The following is a 13,880-nucleotide window of genomic DNA, read 5'->3' as shown; positions in this document are numbered from 1 at the left end:
TGTTTTCTTTTCTGATGAAAGTAGACAGCTTTGATACCAGTGACATTAATTTTTTAGTGTTTCAGCAGATGGATGTTGAGGACTGTGGAATGCAGCTAATCGAATTACAGTGCCCAGAGTTATGACACTCAACTTTGAACTTTGCATATCAAAGTTCCAGGATATGCAAAACACACTTGAGGCTACTGAAACAATCTTAGTTTCTCTATCATGCCCGATTGGAAGTCCTTACCAGTGAATGTTGATTGTGGCGAGAAAGTGGCATTTTCACTGATTTCAGCATTTGGATTAACACAAACAAGTATTTTCACACACAAACTCAGAACTTTGTCCCTCCTATAGTCAGTTAACAATCAAACACTCAGAAGCTTGCATGCTGCTTAAAGTGTCAAGCTACCAGCCTGAGATTGTGGAACCTAGCAAGGGAAAGCAAGGCCAAGGTTCACACTAAAGACGTGCATATGTATTTATTAATTTCAGGTATTATTAGTATAATAGTATAGTGTTATTGTCAAATTATTAATCAAACTAATTATTGATGTTAAAAAAATTAACTATGGCATACGAGTCTGTAAACCTTCTGAAAAGTTGCTGACCCCTGGAGTGTCCAGTTTGTCAAGCCAAGCTTTATTGTATGCATACAAGGAACCAGGATAGATACCTATATAAGGACCATAACAGTTATAGTATCTATGGTAGTTCAAAGGGGATATGGCTCTACACAGCTTATATATGCTTTTCCCTACACCCTCCCCCTCCTGTCTTCGAGGTAACTTTCTCAAGAAACAAGGACTCAGAAAGCACTTAAAACATTCCTTTCTTATCAGGAGTTTAGTGTAAACATTCCCCATTAGGGAGTTTAGTTGGGGGGGGGGCATCTGTGCTAAAGTAAGTGTGACGGTTAGAGTTCAGTGTGTAAATTCAGCAGTTTTTCATCTCTGTTGTTTTCCTTTTTCATTGTTTAGCCATTTTTCTGTGATTCCAGTGACATCATAATTGCCTGCTCATGTGGCGGTTTCTATCACATTTGATTTGTTTCTGATACTTCTGACTTTCAGTTGGAAGCACTTAATTATTTAGTCCTTTGTTTTTAGTTCTCCCTTACTCTGTAACCTTTCTAACCTGTGGTCCATGTGGATCCTAATGCTCCAGTATAGTGATGGGGACACTATACTGTAAACAGGTGCCATCCTTCGGATGAGATGTAAAACTGAGGTCCTGACTCTCTGTGGTCATTAAAAATCCCAGGGCGTTTATCAAAAAGAGTAGGGGTGTAACCTGGCCAAATTTCCCATTGGTCCTTTACCAATCATGGCCTCCATATAATCCCCATCTATGAATTGGCTTCATTACTCTGCTCTTCTCCCCACTGATAGCTGATCTGTGTGATGATGTATTCTGAAAGTGGCGCACTTTGGCTGCCGTTGCATCATCCAGGTGGATGCTGCACATTGGTTGTGGTGGATGGGAGTCCCTGTTACCTGTAAAGCGCATTGAGTGGAGTGTCCAGAAAAGCGCTATATAAGTGTAAGCAATTATTATTATTAAAAATGTACCCTAAGAAGGAAAGACATTTTCAACTGCGCTTTCTTCTACACAGAAAACCCAAGTTCCCTAAAAACACAGAATAGCATGCTTTCTCTAACAAGGTTCAAATACTTTCTTCCAGTTAGGTTTGGATGATAATGATAATGGGCTCTTGCCTGGCGCAAGCTTCAGGTCCTAACTCCTCCGGACTCCTCTCTCCTTGTTGCCTGCTTCTTGTTTATTCCTCTCCTCTGTGGTCTTAATGTGATCTTATATTGTGTGTTTCTGTACTGCTCCTTAAAAATCATTGACCTGCAGCTTACCTAGGTATACTAAGGTGAACTTTACAATTGTTTCTGCTCTAGGGATTCCCCAGACCTCAGGAAACATCCTCTGGGCTTTGAAGCTAGAAGTGCCAAGTGTCATAAACTTTATGTAAAATCCAAGAAACAGTTATCAGTTACCTAAAGCTGTAACAATATAAACATGAAATGCTAATAAAGTAACTTCAACATACAAGTACAGTGAAAAGATTCCTAGGTTACTTATAAGTTGATTTTGATAACAAATCTCAAATAGATACATTCTGATGATTGGGAACTCTGCTGCGGTCTCCTTTTGAAAACCATACTACAGTAAATAACGGAAAAGATATTCATATTCATAACAGCATAATAACACTGACACAACCAGTAATTTCCAGAGAGATGAGATGGAGTGCTGAGCATCTTGAGAAACCACACAGAACCACAACAATCTCACAGGTGTACCTACAAGCACATGGCAAGGTGTCCCCTGTTTTGTGTTACTAGTAAACGTTATCTGAAGGATTGATATAATCAGACTTCAACAATAAGTTAGATGTGAAATGGATCATTTTTTTCTTCCTCTTTCCTTGTACCTTTTGATTGTAAGCCAATCAGATCGTGACCTAGTTTGATTACCAATATAGTACATTTTCCATTATTTTAAACGATCCATTAATAGAGCCAAGAAATCATAGCTGTTTCTTTGTTGTAATGAACCACAAAGAAGATGTTGCAGCCTGAGCTTTGACTTCAACATTTCAGATTTACAGCTAACGCCAAAGGCTGTGGAGAGAAGACTTTTCTACATCTTCATCAAGTCAAGGAGAGACGTCCATTGATCTACAGTGAGGACAAATGCCTGGAAACTCTTTTAGCATCTAGCAGTGCTATTAAATGATTTGGATGACAAATAGAGGTGCTGGTTTGGTCAGGAGCAAGAAGAGGGCAGAGTACATAAGACACAGCAGTGCAGTGAGAGGGGGGTAAAGAAGGAAGGATGTGAATGTAGCTCTTCCCCACAATGTCTCATACAGAGAAAAGAGTTAACCTACCAGTGCTCCCTTCTCAAGCTGCCTGCCTCTGCTTGGTAGAAAATTAAGTCAGACAAGGCAGACAAGAGTTCTTCACTTTCATATTTATGGACACTTGAGTGATTGATGGACTGTGCTGTGGTCAGAGAGGGGTTGACTGCGTTCTTAAGTGAAGATTCTCTCTGCAGGCATTCTTCCTTGGAATGATAACAGTGAGATCTCCTGAAGGCAAACCCTAGAGTTTGTGTGTAATGCTATTGATGTATCTGTGTTATAACTGTTTCTGATATGTAAAATTTGACGGCTTCATAATCTCTGGGGTTGTATGGTTTCTTTTCTTGTATTTATATATCTTATATATATATATTTCTTATATATTTTAGAGGCAACATTGACAGTGACCTGTTTCTGGACTGAACACATCTACACATCTACTGCTACATCTGTTCTCTTTCTCTTTCTTTTCCCGTTTACAACCGTTTTTTGTGCAATATATGCCAGGGACCTGTGCAATACATTTACATCTATATTTATATCTATATCTATATTTACATCTATATTTATATTCATATGTGGGATACGATTTTTCTGTGTACTGTTCTGTTCTAGTCTGTTCTTTATGTGTCCGGACTGTGAGTAACTCTTGTATTGTATTGTATGTATTGTACTATTATTATATAATTTGTTACACTGTGGCTGTGTTGTCTGTGTTAAGCTGCTGTTGCACTGCAATTTCCCTCAGGATCAATAAAGTATCTATTTCCTACTGTAGGGTGGAGGACTAACTGTGATGTGCCACTAGGTGGCACTGTTTATTAGTGATGGTAATGAAACATGTTTTCACCTACTTTTACACCAGAGTTAGTAATCCGTCATACAGTACTCCCAAGTGCCAATACACATTTATATAGTGCCTAGTTAGACATTATATATTTGAGGTGTATGTTTTGCTGTACTCAATTATAATTGTTTGAAATAGCTTAAGCTTTATGTATAGAGGGAAAGATCAAACACAGATGCTGTACATGGATCTGTTGGAACCGCACAAGACCACCTTCAAAACCTCAAAGCTCTAGTGAAAGTGACAAGCTGCTGCTACAAAGGCAAGGCTGTAAACGCAGATGTGTTCATTAAAACAGATTTAATGTTGCATTCATAGGTCTGCTTCAGTCTTGCTTGGCATTTTGCAAATACCACCATGCTAAACCAAAATGGTTGCTCTGTAAAAGCCAGAAGTCACAAAAAATAGAAGTGTCAAAATCTATATGCAAGGACTGACAATAAGAGATGTGTCATTCAATGGAACACTGGCATAGTAGAGACAATCCACTATGATGTCCATTTTATCTGCAGTGTGAGTCATAGGCAATTTCCATCAGGTCAGGATAATTCTAGTGAAAGACCGCTTAACTGTGCTGAAAGGTCAGACCCATTAAACTCCACACACATTAGGTTCACACGAATGAGGCTTGGCACGTTTTCTTTCGCTCTCCAAGTATTTGCAAGTGTTGTCACCTTTGTATGTGATTGACGTCACTTTCAGTGAGTAATATTTGAAGAACGTCGGCGTTCGTGACAAAGACGCTTCCCCAGGACAGCAGGAGAGGAAGCGCAGAGAAATTTGTCCGCGACGCACGCTCAACAACACAGCGAGAGAGCAACAAAGTCACAGGCCGGGTTTCAAGTTTAGAACGCAAACTCTATTTTTAGAAAACGTAAACACCTGTTGAGATGTTGGCACACTGCAGTTTCTTCGAAGAAATATCTGTGTTGTGTAACCAGATTTAAAAAGAACAGGTCGGCATTTTCTGTATGTAGAGGTGAACGAAAGCTGACGTTTCTCGCTCTGGTAAATTGAAAGTATTTTAATCTGAATCTGCTATCTGAATCTGCTCTAATGGTTACTTTCTGTTCGTCATCAATCTAAGTGTAAAGGCATTCTAATAACTGAATGTTAGTTTCCATGACAGGAGTAAGATTCTGGTTTAAGAGAGAGCAGAAATCCATGCTTATTTTGCTTCAGTTGCTTTTTAACAGAGTCATGCTCATTATAGGAATAGTGGATGTTTTCAGTCATGTTCCACTGTGATTAATTTCTACCTGCTTTACACTTTTCCATTTACTCTATGTGATTTTGTTTTGGCAGCTGCTGTTTTTGAATTTGAGGGAATCATGTTTTTTTTTACACGCCTAAATATGGGTCCAGCAACTGAAAAGGTGCTGATCTCACCACTGGCACCCAAAGATGAGTATTATGTAAAGAGCCTCTTAACTCTGAAACTCCCCGCTGTAGAGCCTTGTTTGCTTTCAGCTTGTGAGTATCAGAGCTCCAACAGGTGAGCGAGGAGTGAAGTGGCTCTTACTGCCAGTACTGCAAGATTACATGCACTGCTACCATGGAGAATTTCATTATCTCATCAAGACTGGTGTAGCCTGGTGATGTTTGGACTATTGGGCTCCAGCTGTATATTGAGCAAGTGTCTTTCCTGACTGAGTCATTGAGGACCCCCATTTTCATCAGGATTTCTCTTGTCTTGCTCTGGACAGCAAGCCAGAAATCTGGGATGAGACCTTATGTAAAGACAACAGTAGGAAGGCCATTTCCATATCCAAACCACCTAGTTGTAACGAACAGTTCTTTCCGGACCCTATGCGGACGACACAATACGAAGAAGTGGGGAAACACTGGGGAAACGTCATGCAGGAATACGGGGCTGAAGACAGGGGGGCATGTCCAAGGTGCGCTGGTGCACGGGGGAGGTGTGGCCGAGGCGAACAATCCAAAAGAGTAATCCTTAGAGAGAATCCAAACAAATGGGTAAGTCCAAAACCAGGAGATCCATCAAAACCAGGAATTAAAACCAGAGGTCGGGTTGAAACCGGCGGACAGGGAACAGGAACGGGAACAGAGATTAAAACCTTAACGGGCCCAGGCGCTTCCAGGTCTCGGACTCGCACGATACGGAAATCAGATGCAGAGCCCGGATGAGCGTCAGCGCCTGGCTTTTAAGGTGGGCTGGGAATAGGGAGCAGGTGCACAGAATAAAGTCTAAAGTGAAAGGGCTGGAGCGCCCTTAAGGAGGGGGAGCTATAATCGTGACACTAGTAGGTTTTAGTATAAAAACCTTGTTTCTATAAGTTTTAGATATTTTTATTGCATATGACTCCTTTGTCTCCCACTGCTCTCCCCTTGATCTAGGCCTCTCTGACCACTTAACCATTCTCTTCAATCTGGAATTACCTGTTTCTAACACCACCTCCCCACGCTATGTAAATTTCCACAACTGGCGATCAATTGATCACCCAAGGTTTGCAAATTCTGTTCTGTCCTCCTTATCCTGTTTCTCTTCCTCTGACCCTCTAGATGACAAAATACAGTTACTTGACAATGCTCTTTTATCTACCCTCGACACCTTTGCTCCTTTAAAAACTCGAACCATCTCCTTCTCTCGCCCTGCCCCCTGGTACAATGACCATCTGCGATTCATGAAGGCAGCCTCTCGCAAACTTGAGCGTAGGTGGCGTCTTTCCGGCCTAAATGTACATTATCAGGCCTGGAGAGATAACTTATCTGATTATAAGGTTACTATAGAGTCTGCTAGATCCACCTACTTCTCTCACATCATTGAAAATCATCAAAACAACCCCAGACATCTTTTCTCCACCATCAACAGACTGCTCAAGCCAAACTGCACTACCACATTACCTGCCTCATCACAACTTTGCAACACATTCTTAGATTTCTTTAGTTCTAAGATTGACAACATCCGGCATCACATTCTCTCCACTACGGATATCATTTCCATACCTCCTCCCTCCTCATCCAACTTCTCTGGTTCCCGTCTCTCCAGCTTCTCTCTTCTTGACTCAGCATCCCTAAACAAACTAGTTACGCGCATGAAACCCACCACATCTATTTTAGATCCCATTCTCACCACTTTATTCCAGTCCTGTTTCTCTTCTCTCTGTCCCATTGTCCTCAATATTATACATGAATCCTTGAGCACTGGCATTGTACCAACGGTCCTCAAAACTGCTGCCATTACCCCCGTGTCAAAGAAGCCTAACATGGCTCTCGACAATCTTAACAACTTTCGCCCCATCTCCAACTTACTCTTTCTCTCTAAAATTCTAGAACGTGCTGTCACACTTTAGTTACATAACCACCTCACGACAAACAACCTTTTCGAACCTCTCCAATCTGGCTTCCGTCAACTTCACACCACAGAAACTGTCCTGGACAAAGTCGCCAACGATCTCCTAATAGCTTCTGATTATAGCTATTATAGCTTTCCATACTCATCCTTCTTGATCTCAGTGCTGCCTTTGACACTGTTGACCATAACATCTTACTTTCTCGTCTTGAGACTGTGTTTAGAGTTTCTGACACTGCCCTCAAATGGTTTAAATCTTACCTCACTGATTGCTGTCACTTTGTCTCTCTCAATGGGTACAGGTCTGAAATTGGTCTTGTCAAGGCTGGTGTCCCCCAGGGCCCAATACTGGGCCCCTTGCTCTTCAGCATTTACAAGTTCCCACTTGGTCAGCTTTTAAGATCACATGGCCTCAGCTTTCATTTTTACGCTGACGATACTCAAATATACATCTATACCAAACCTGACACTGATGTGGCTGTCTCTATTCTATCTAATTGCATGTCTGACATAAAAATTTGGATGACTCAAAACTGCCTTCATCTTAACTGTGACAAGACTGAAGTCATGCTTATTGGTACCCCCCATTAACTTCGTAAAGCCAGTCCTGTAACCCTATCTGTAGATGGCTCTGTACTTGATCGTCAATCAAAATTGAAAAACCTTGGGGTTATATTAGATTCTGGCTTAATATTCGACCCACATGTACAGCATACTGTCAAAACATCTTTTTTTCACCTTAGAAATATCGCAAGACTACGCCCTATGCTATCATTAACTGTAGCTGAAAAGCTGATCAACATATTTGTATTCTCTCGAATTGACTACTGCAATGCTCTACTCGCTGGGGTATCTAAATCTACTCTGAACAAACTGCAGTATGTCCAAAATTCAGCAGCCAGAATCCTGACCAGGTCTAGTGCAAGTGTACACATTACTCGTATCCTGGAGTCCTTGCACTGGCTTCCGGTCAAATTCCGCGTAGACTTTAAAATCCTCATGCTCACCAATAAGGCTCTACATGGCTTGGCACCTCAATACCTGTCTGAACTATTATAACCCTACCTCCCACCTCACAACCTTCATTCTTCAAATTCTGCCCTCCTTACTGTCCCCCAAGCCCGTCTACATTGTATGGGCGACAGGGCCTTCTCCTGCCCTGCCTCCAAGCTCTGGAACTCTTTGCCCAAGGATATCAGAGAGTCACCTTCTCTAAGCTCCTTCAAATCCAGACTCAAAACCTTCTTCTTCAGAAAAGCCTTTACTTAACTGGTTCCATTCTTCACCCCTCTGCTCTTCTTAGTATCACCTTCCACGGTCTCCTCTATTGTTATTGTTGTATTGTTGTAATTGTAATTGTGTCTTATCTTGTTTATTCTTCTTATTTATTGTTGTAGTCTTCTTATTTATTGTTATTGTCATCCTGTAAAGCGCTTTGAGAAGCCACCTTTAAAGGCGCTATATAAAATAAAGTTTATTATTATTATTATAAGTTGCAGCTGTTGGCAATTATGGAAGTGTCTATAAGCTACAACATAACAATGCCAGGGTAACAGCTGGCTAGTATGAACATCTCTAGCTTCAAAGCAAAGGGTCTGGAGATGTACAGTACTGTAGGTGGTCCAGATTCAGTGATCAAAGCAATTGTAGAGTTTACCTTGGTTTACCTTAGTCAATTAAGTTCTGGATAAATGATTGTCAATAAACAGTCAAGAAAGACACTATATACAGATGCAGCCATTCAAAGTGCGCGGTACAGACTCCGCGGTACAGATACCGCAGGTATGATGACACGCGATACCGCGGTGCGTGATTGGTTGACCGACAGGGGCACTCGTGGTCCGTTGGTCTGTCGTAGAAAGACTTACTGTAAACGTCTTTACTGTGCCCATTGTAGATATTGAATTTTACCACTGAAGGGAAATCTTAGTAGCTGAGCATAAAAAGAATAGGAGCATACTGTAACGCGTGTGAAGGCCATAAACGATATTAATTTTGGAACATAAACATACAGTATATAGCTGGTCTTGGTACTTTAAAGAAAAAAATACACACCAGTATTCCATTTCTCCCTAAACATTGTAAGCTTCGAAGTCTTTAACGTGATACCGGAGTCAACAAGCATACTTTTAGAATTTGATTAAAAGGGAATATAATATGGAATCGCTCATCTCAAGAATTTAATAACGGTATGATTACATCCGTGTGCTGCGACAGGGCTGTGTAGGGCTGTTTTGCCTGCCTGTTCATGCGAGCTGTCTTGTAGCCTACTGGTCTAGGTGTGTGACTACCAACTTACAGGTTGTGTGTTCGAATCCAGCTGGTGCTGGACTTTTCATTTTTATTTATTTATTTTTTAATCGCGTAACATAAACATATTACCGTATGCAAACTGTACTGTATACAGTATGTATATGTATATTTAATGTCTTAACTGTGCCCGTTTAAGTATTGAATATTCATATCTAATTTTACCACTGAAGGGAAATCTTAACATAAACATACAGTATATGGCTGGTCTCGGTACTTTAAAGAAAAAAATACACACCGGGATTCCATTTCTCCCTAAACATCGTAAGCTTCGAAGTCTTTAACTAACGTGATACCGGAGTCAACAAGCATACTTTTAGAATTTGATTAAAAGGGAATATAATATAGAATCGCGTATCTCAAGAAATTAATAACGATATAATTATATTCATGTTGCAAAATAACTGCAACGGACATAAAAACTCCCTTGCATGGTTTCATTACGACCAGAATCGGTCTTGAGATATTTTTAACTTGATTTACAGTATTTGAGAGGTATGTCTTAACACCGATACTACAGTGCTTAAGTACTGCTCACGTATATGTTTCTAGGTTTATATTATGCATTTCATACGGTCAAATTACTTTTGAGCAACTAATAAGAAGCGCGAAACGGTATGCGTTTTACTTTCGTTTTGTGCTGGGACCCGTGGATTGATTAGAGATATCAAGTACATACAAGTCATTTTTTAAATGTTGTAGTTCGTCTTGAAAAAATGTTACGAGTACATCATCTATCAACAATTACACAGGTTCTGTTTCCATATTGCGGATTTTGGTTACGTAATATTATTTTCTAGATTTCCCGTTGTGTATATGATGGGATGTCTGATGGGATGTTTCTAAAAATCCATCCTCTGTAAAACGTCTTCTCTAGTTGTCCTGCATATGTATTCGCTAATGAAGCTGTGTGTTCTGAGCCTAGATCTCTACATTTCTTTATGAACCAACTTAGAGGGCTAAAGACAGCTTGTGTTTAAATTGAGTGTAAGGCAATTTATGCTTCTAAAGTCATGGTCAGCATTTATCTTTGTACTGTGCTGTAAACTTGTTCTGTGCCAAGTCACATTATTTTATAGCGTTTTTAAAGCGTTATCAAATACGGTGTTACTGTAGTTTACTGAGTCCCATGTCACATGGTCTGTGATTGAAACCTGTAAAACCGGTTTAATTCGTCACAGCCAGCACTCTTCAGGTGTGAGGGTCTTCTGCTCAGAATGAAACGCTAAAATGTTTGTGTATATTCTAATGGTAGTGGGGGCGGGGTGTGTGGGAACAGGTTTGGTTTAAACATTTTCTCTGAAAGCATTTTCTTCGCAGTTTAACCGATCTTGTTACAGCATGTTACAGTTTACTATTATTAACCATATTAATTTTAAGTGCTTAATGTAAAATCTTGTAAAAATATATTTTCATTGTTCAAATATACATTAAGTCTGACTATCATATAATAAGTTAAATACAAAACTAAAGAAAAAATAGGGTTAAATATAATTCAAAATATTTTGCTAACAATGTTAACTGTTTATAAATAATAAAATGTATTAACTAAGGAGTAGGATGGCTCAGTTGTTAGTATGTTTTTTGTTTTGTTTCTTTTTCATAAATACAACAGTAGTACCTGATGTCTCAGTGGCTTTCAAAATTAAATTATGCATGCAAACCTGTGAACTAGAAAGATAACTAAGATATCCATCCATTATATTCCATAATATCCATGAAATATATGGCGCTGAAATACAGTATGTGTGACGCATAAAAGACACCAAGGGATTGGGTGAGCTCCCATCACAAAAAAAAACTGCGAACCTGCACTACAGCGACCATAGTACAGTATGGAGACCAAGGCGTTTTACGGGAAGAGACGGGGTGCTTCTGCTGCCCCAGCTTCCAAAGAGCGAAGGGTAAGCAAATACAGCAGACTTCATCTGAAATATGCGATTACAGCGCATATTACAAGGTATTATTGCCGTTTTGAATTTTAAATTCAATTATAATTATTTCTTCGTAGCCTGTTCTTCAAGAAAACACCGCACGGGCGAAACGATCTACCACAAGGACAGTAAAAAAGAAAGCGGTAAGACGGAAAAAAAGAAAAGTTTATTTTGACTTCTGTTCCGTGACTGATGAATACTACTGTGTGACTTTATTTCTTACATGAATTATGTTATTTTGCCACAGGCCGTGGGTCTCTGCTCTCGGCCACTGGCCAGGGTGCCAACCTGTAGAAGCAGCACCTGTATGGAGACATTTCGGCAGCAGCGGGAGCATTAAGATGCATTACTGGGGAGGATTGGGAGGCTAGAGTTCCAGCAGTCAAACAGTTGAGCAGCTGTCTCCCGAAAAGTGCCTCTCCCCGCCGCGCAGGCTGCAATGCCTGGCGGAAGCTCTGCCCCCCGCAGAGCACACACCGCCTCAGGACACTCCATCCCGGCCTCTCAGTTCACCACCGCGCAGGAATCTGTTGATGCTGTCCCCGCCGGCTACGCCGCCCTCGTGTTTCGAGATCTTGTGACTTTTGAAATTTACTGGGGGTGGACCACGTCTGTAAATTTCGATGGGTCCAGAGGCAAAAGTGCCTTGCCTTGCAATCTCCGGGAAACCATTAGTACGATGGCGCATCGGAGATTCTCAACCCTTGCTGCGTTGTCAATGAAAACCGGTGTGTGTGTCTCTCCCTGCTGGATGTCCCTCTCACAAACTGCTGAATGAATAAAATACTTTTATTGAAAACGAGTTTGCATTTGTCTGGTCTTTAAATTCTGGAGATACGCGATTCCATATTATATTCCCTTTTAATCAAATTCTAAAAGTATGCTTGTTGACTCCGGTATCGCGTTAGTTAAAGACTTCGATGCTTAAAATGTTTAGGGAGAAATGGAATACTGGTGTGTATGTTTTCTTTAAAGTACCGAGACCAGCCATATACTGTATGTTTAAGTTCCAAAATTAATATCGTTTATGGGCTTCACACGCGTTGCAGTATGCTCAGGCACTAAGTAAAAGGAGATGCTTCGTATTGCTTGACTAATTTTAAAAACTAAGTTATAAATATAAAAATTGCAGGCGCTGCTCTGGTGCGTCGGCTCCTACACAGTGCCTGTCTGCCGTAAGCATTACAATATACATACAGTACCCAACACTGCTTGTACCCATCTGTCATGCAAATAAAACACCTTGAATTGAATTGAATTGAGGGGAGAAGGGGGGGATACTAAAGCCAATACTGGCTCAATGGGCTTTGACGCGCTAATGCATTGGTTTAACGGTCCGGGTGTGGCAGGCTTCCAATGTCGACTCGATTAGAAGACAATGAACATATTTTAGCCCTAAATGAATTAATAGCAAACATGGTTTACATAAAATACATTTTTCCAAGAAAGTTTATAATAATACGATCTATAGTTGAAATCTGAGCCTACTTTAAAAATAAAGGAAAAGCATTTTCAGAGAGCAATCACGCTGTGTTTATGTAGAAAAAGTGATTAGGTTTATGAGCAATCTAATTACCTATTCGCTTAAAACGCTATATAAAATAAAGTTTATTTAGAGATGAATGATCAGTGTCGCAGTTTAAATAATGTGAGTCAGGAAACTAACACAGCGCCACCGGATTTAATAACGCAATAAAAACGCTATAAAATAATGTGACACAGTACAGCACAGAACAACAATACTGACCATGACTTTAGAAGCATAAATTACCTTACACTCAATTTAAACACAAGCTGTCTTTCTGTATGAACCTCTAAGCTGGTTCATACAGAAAATGTAGAAATGCATTAGCCTGATCATGATTAAAAAACACATAATTAAACATGCGTTTGCGATTTAAATCAGAACATGATTTAAATCAATATAAATGTTTATATTGTAACGCATACTGTCCAGCCTCCATTTCTCTATAAAAATTTACTGTTGCACACACACACACAATAGAAGCAGGAACCGCTGTCAGAAGGGAAGATATGTTCAAAATATCGCAAATATCGATCATGTTGCGATATTTTGAAATATAAAAGTCAATTGATTGTCCATAATATCGCTTACCTATTTTTTCAAAGAAATGTTTGTTAAAATAAAAGTCCAGCACCAGCTGGATTCGAACACACAACCTGGCAGTTGGTAGTCATGCACCTAGACCAGTAGGCTACAAGAGAGCTCGCATGATCAGGCAGGCGAAACAGCCCTACACAGCCCTGCCGCAGTACACGGATATAATCATACCGTTATTAAATTCTTTAGATACGCGATTCCATATTATATTCCCTTTTAATCAAATTCTAAAAGTATGCTTGTTGACTCCGGTATCACGTTAGTTAAAGACTTCGAAGCTTACAATGTTTAGGGAGAAATGGAATACCGGTGTGTATTTTTCCTTGTGATATTTTAAGCTCTAGTTGAATGATAGGTGTCGCATTTTAAATCATTTTCGTAGCTAGAAATTATGAAACGCCCTGTTAAAAGCAAGGAAGTTTTTATGCCCCGTTGAAGTAAAACCTGACAAAGTATGGCTTGGACAGATTCCAAGTGCTTGTACAAATGTGCTA

The 13,880-nt window shown here is 40.0% G+C and overlaps 1 long non-coding RNA gene across 1 annotated transcript; it reads left to right on the top strand.

Annotated features, from left to right (window-relative positions):
• The first annotated feature begins 11,020 nt into the window (after nt 1–11,020).
• Nucleotides 11,021–12,022, top strand: LOC138241875 (uncharacterized). The gene is made up of 3 exons (XR_011191150.1): nt 11,021–11,234; nt 11,342–11,407; nt 11,512–12,022. It is a non-coding gene; the product is annotated as an uncharacterized lncRNA (long non-coding RNA).
• The last annotated feature ends 1,858 nt before the right edge of the window (nt 12,023–13,880 follow it).

This window comes from Lepisosteus oculatus, chromosome 11 (genome assembly GCF_040954835.1).
Source record: "Lepisosteus oculatus isolate fLepOcu1 chromosome 11, fLepOcu1.hap2, whole genome shotgun sequence".
NCBI classification, from domain to species: domain Eukaryota; kingdom Metazoa; phylum Chordata; class Actinopteri; order Semionotiformes; family Lepisosteidae; genus Lepisosteus; species Lepisosteus oculatus.
This window is presented reverse-complemented; position numbering and strand designations above follow the sequence as displayed.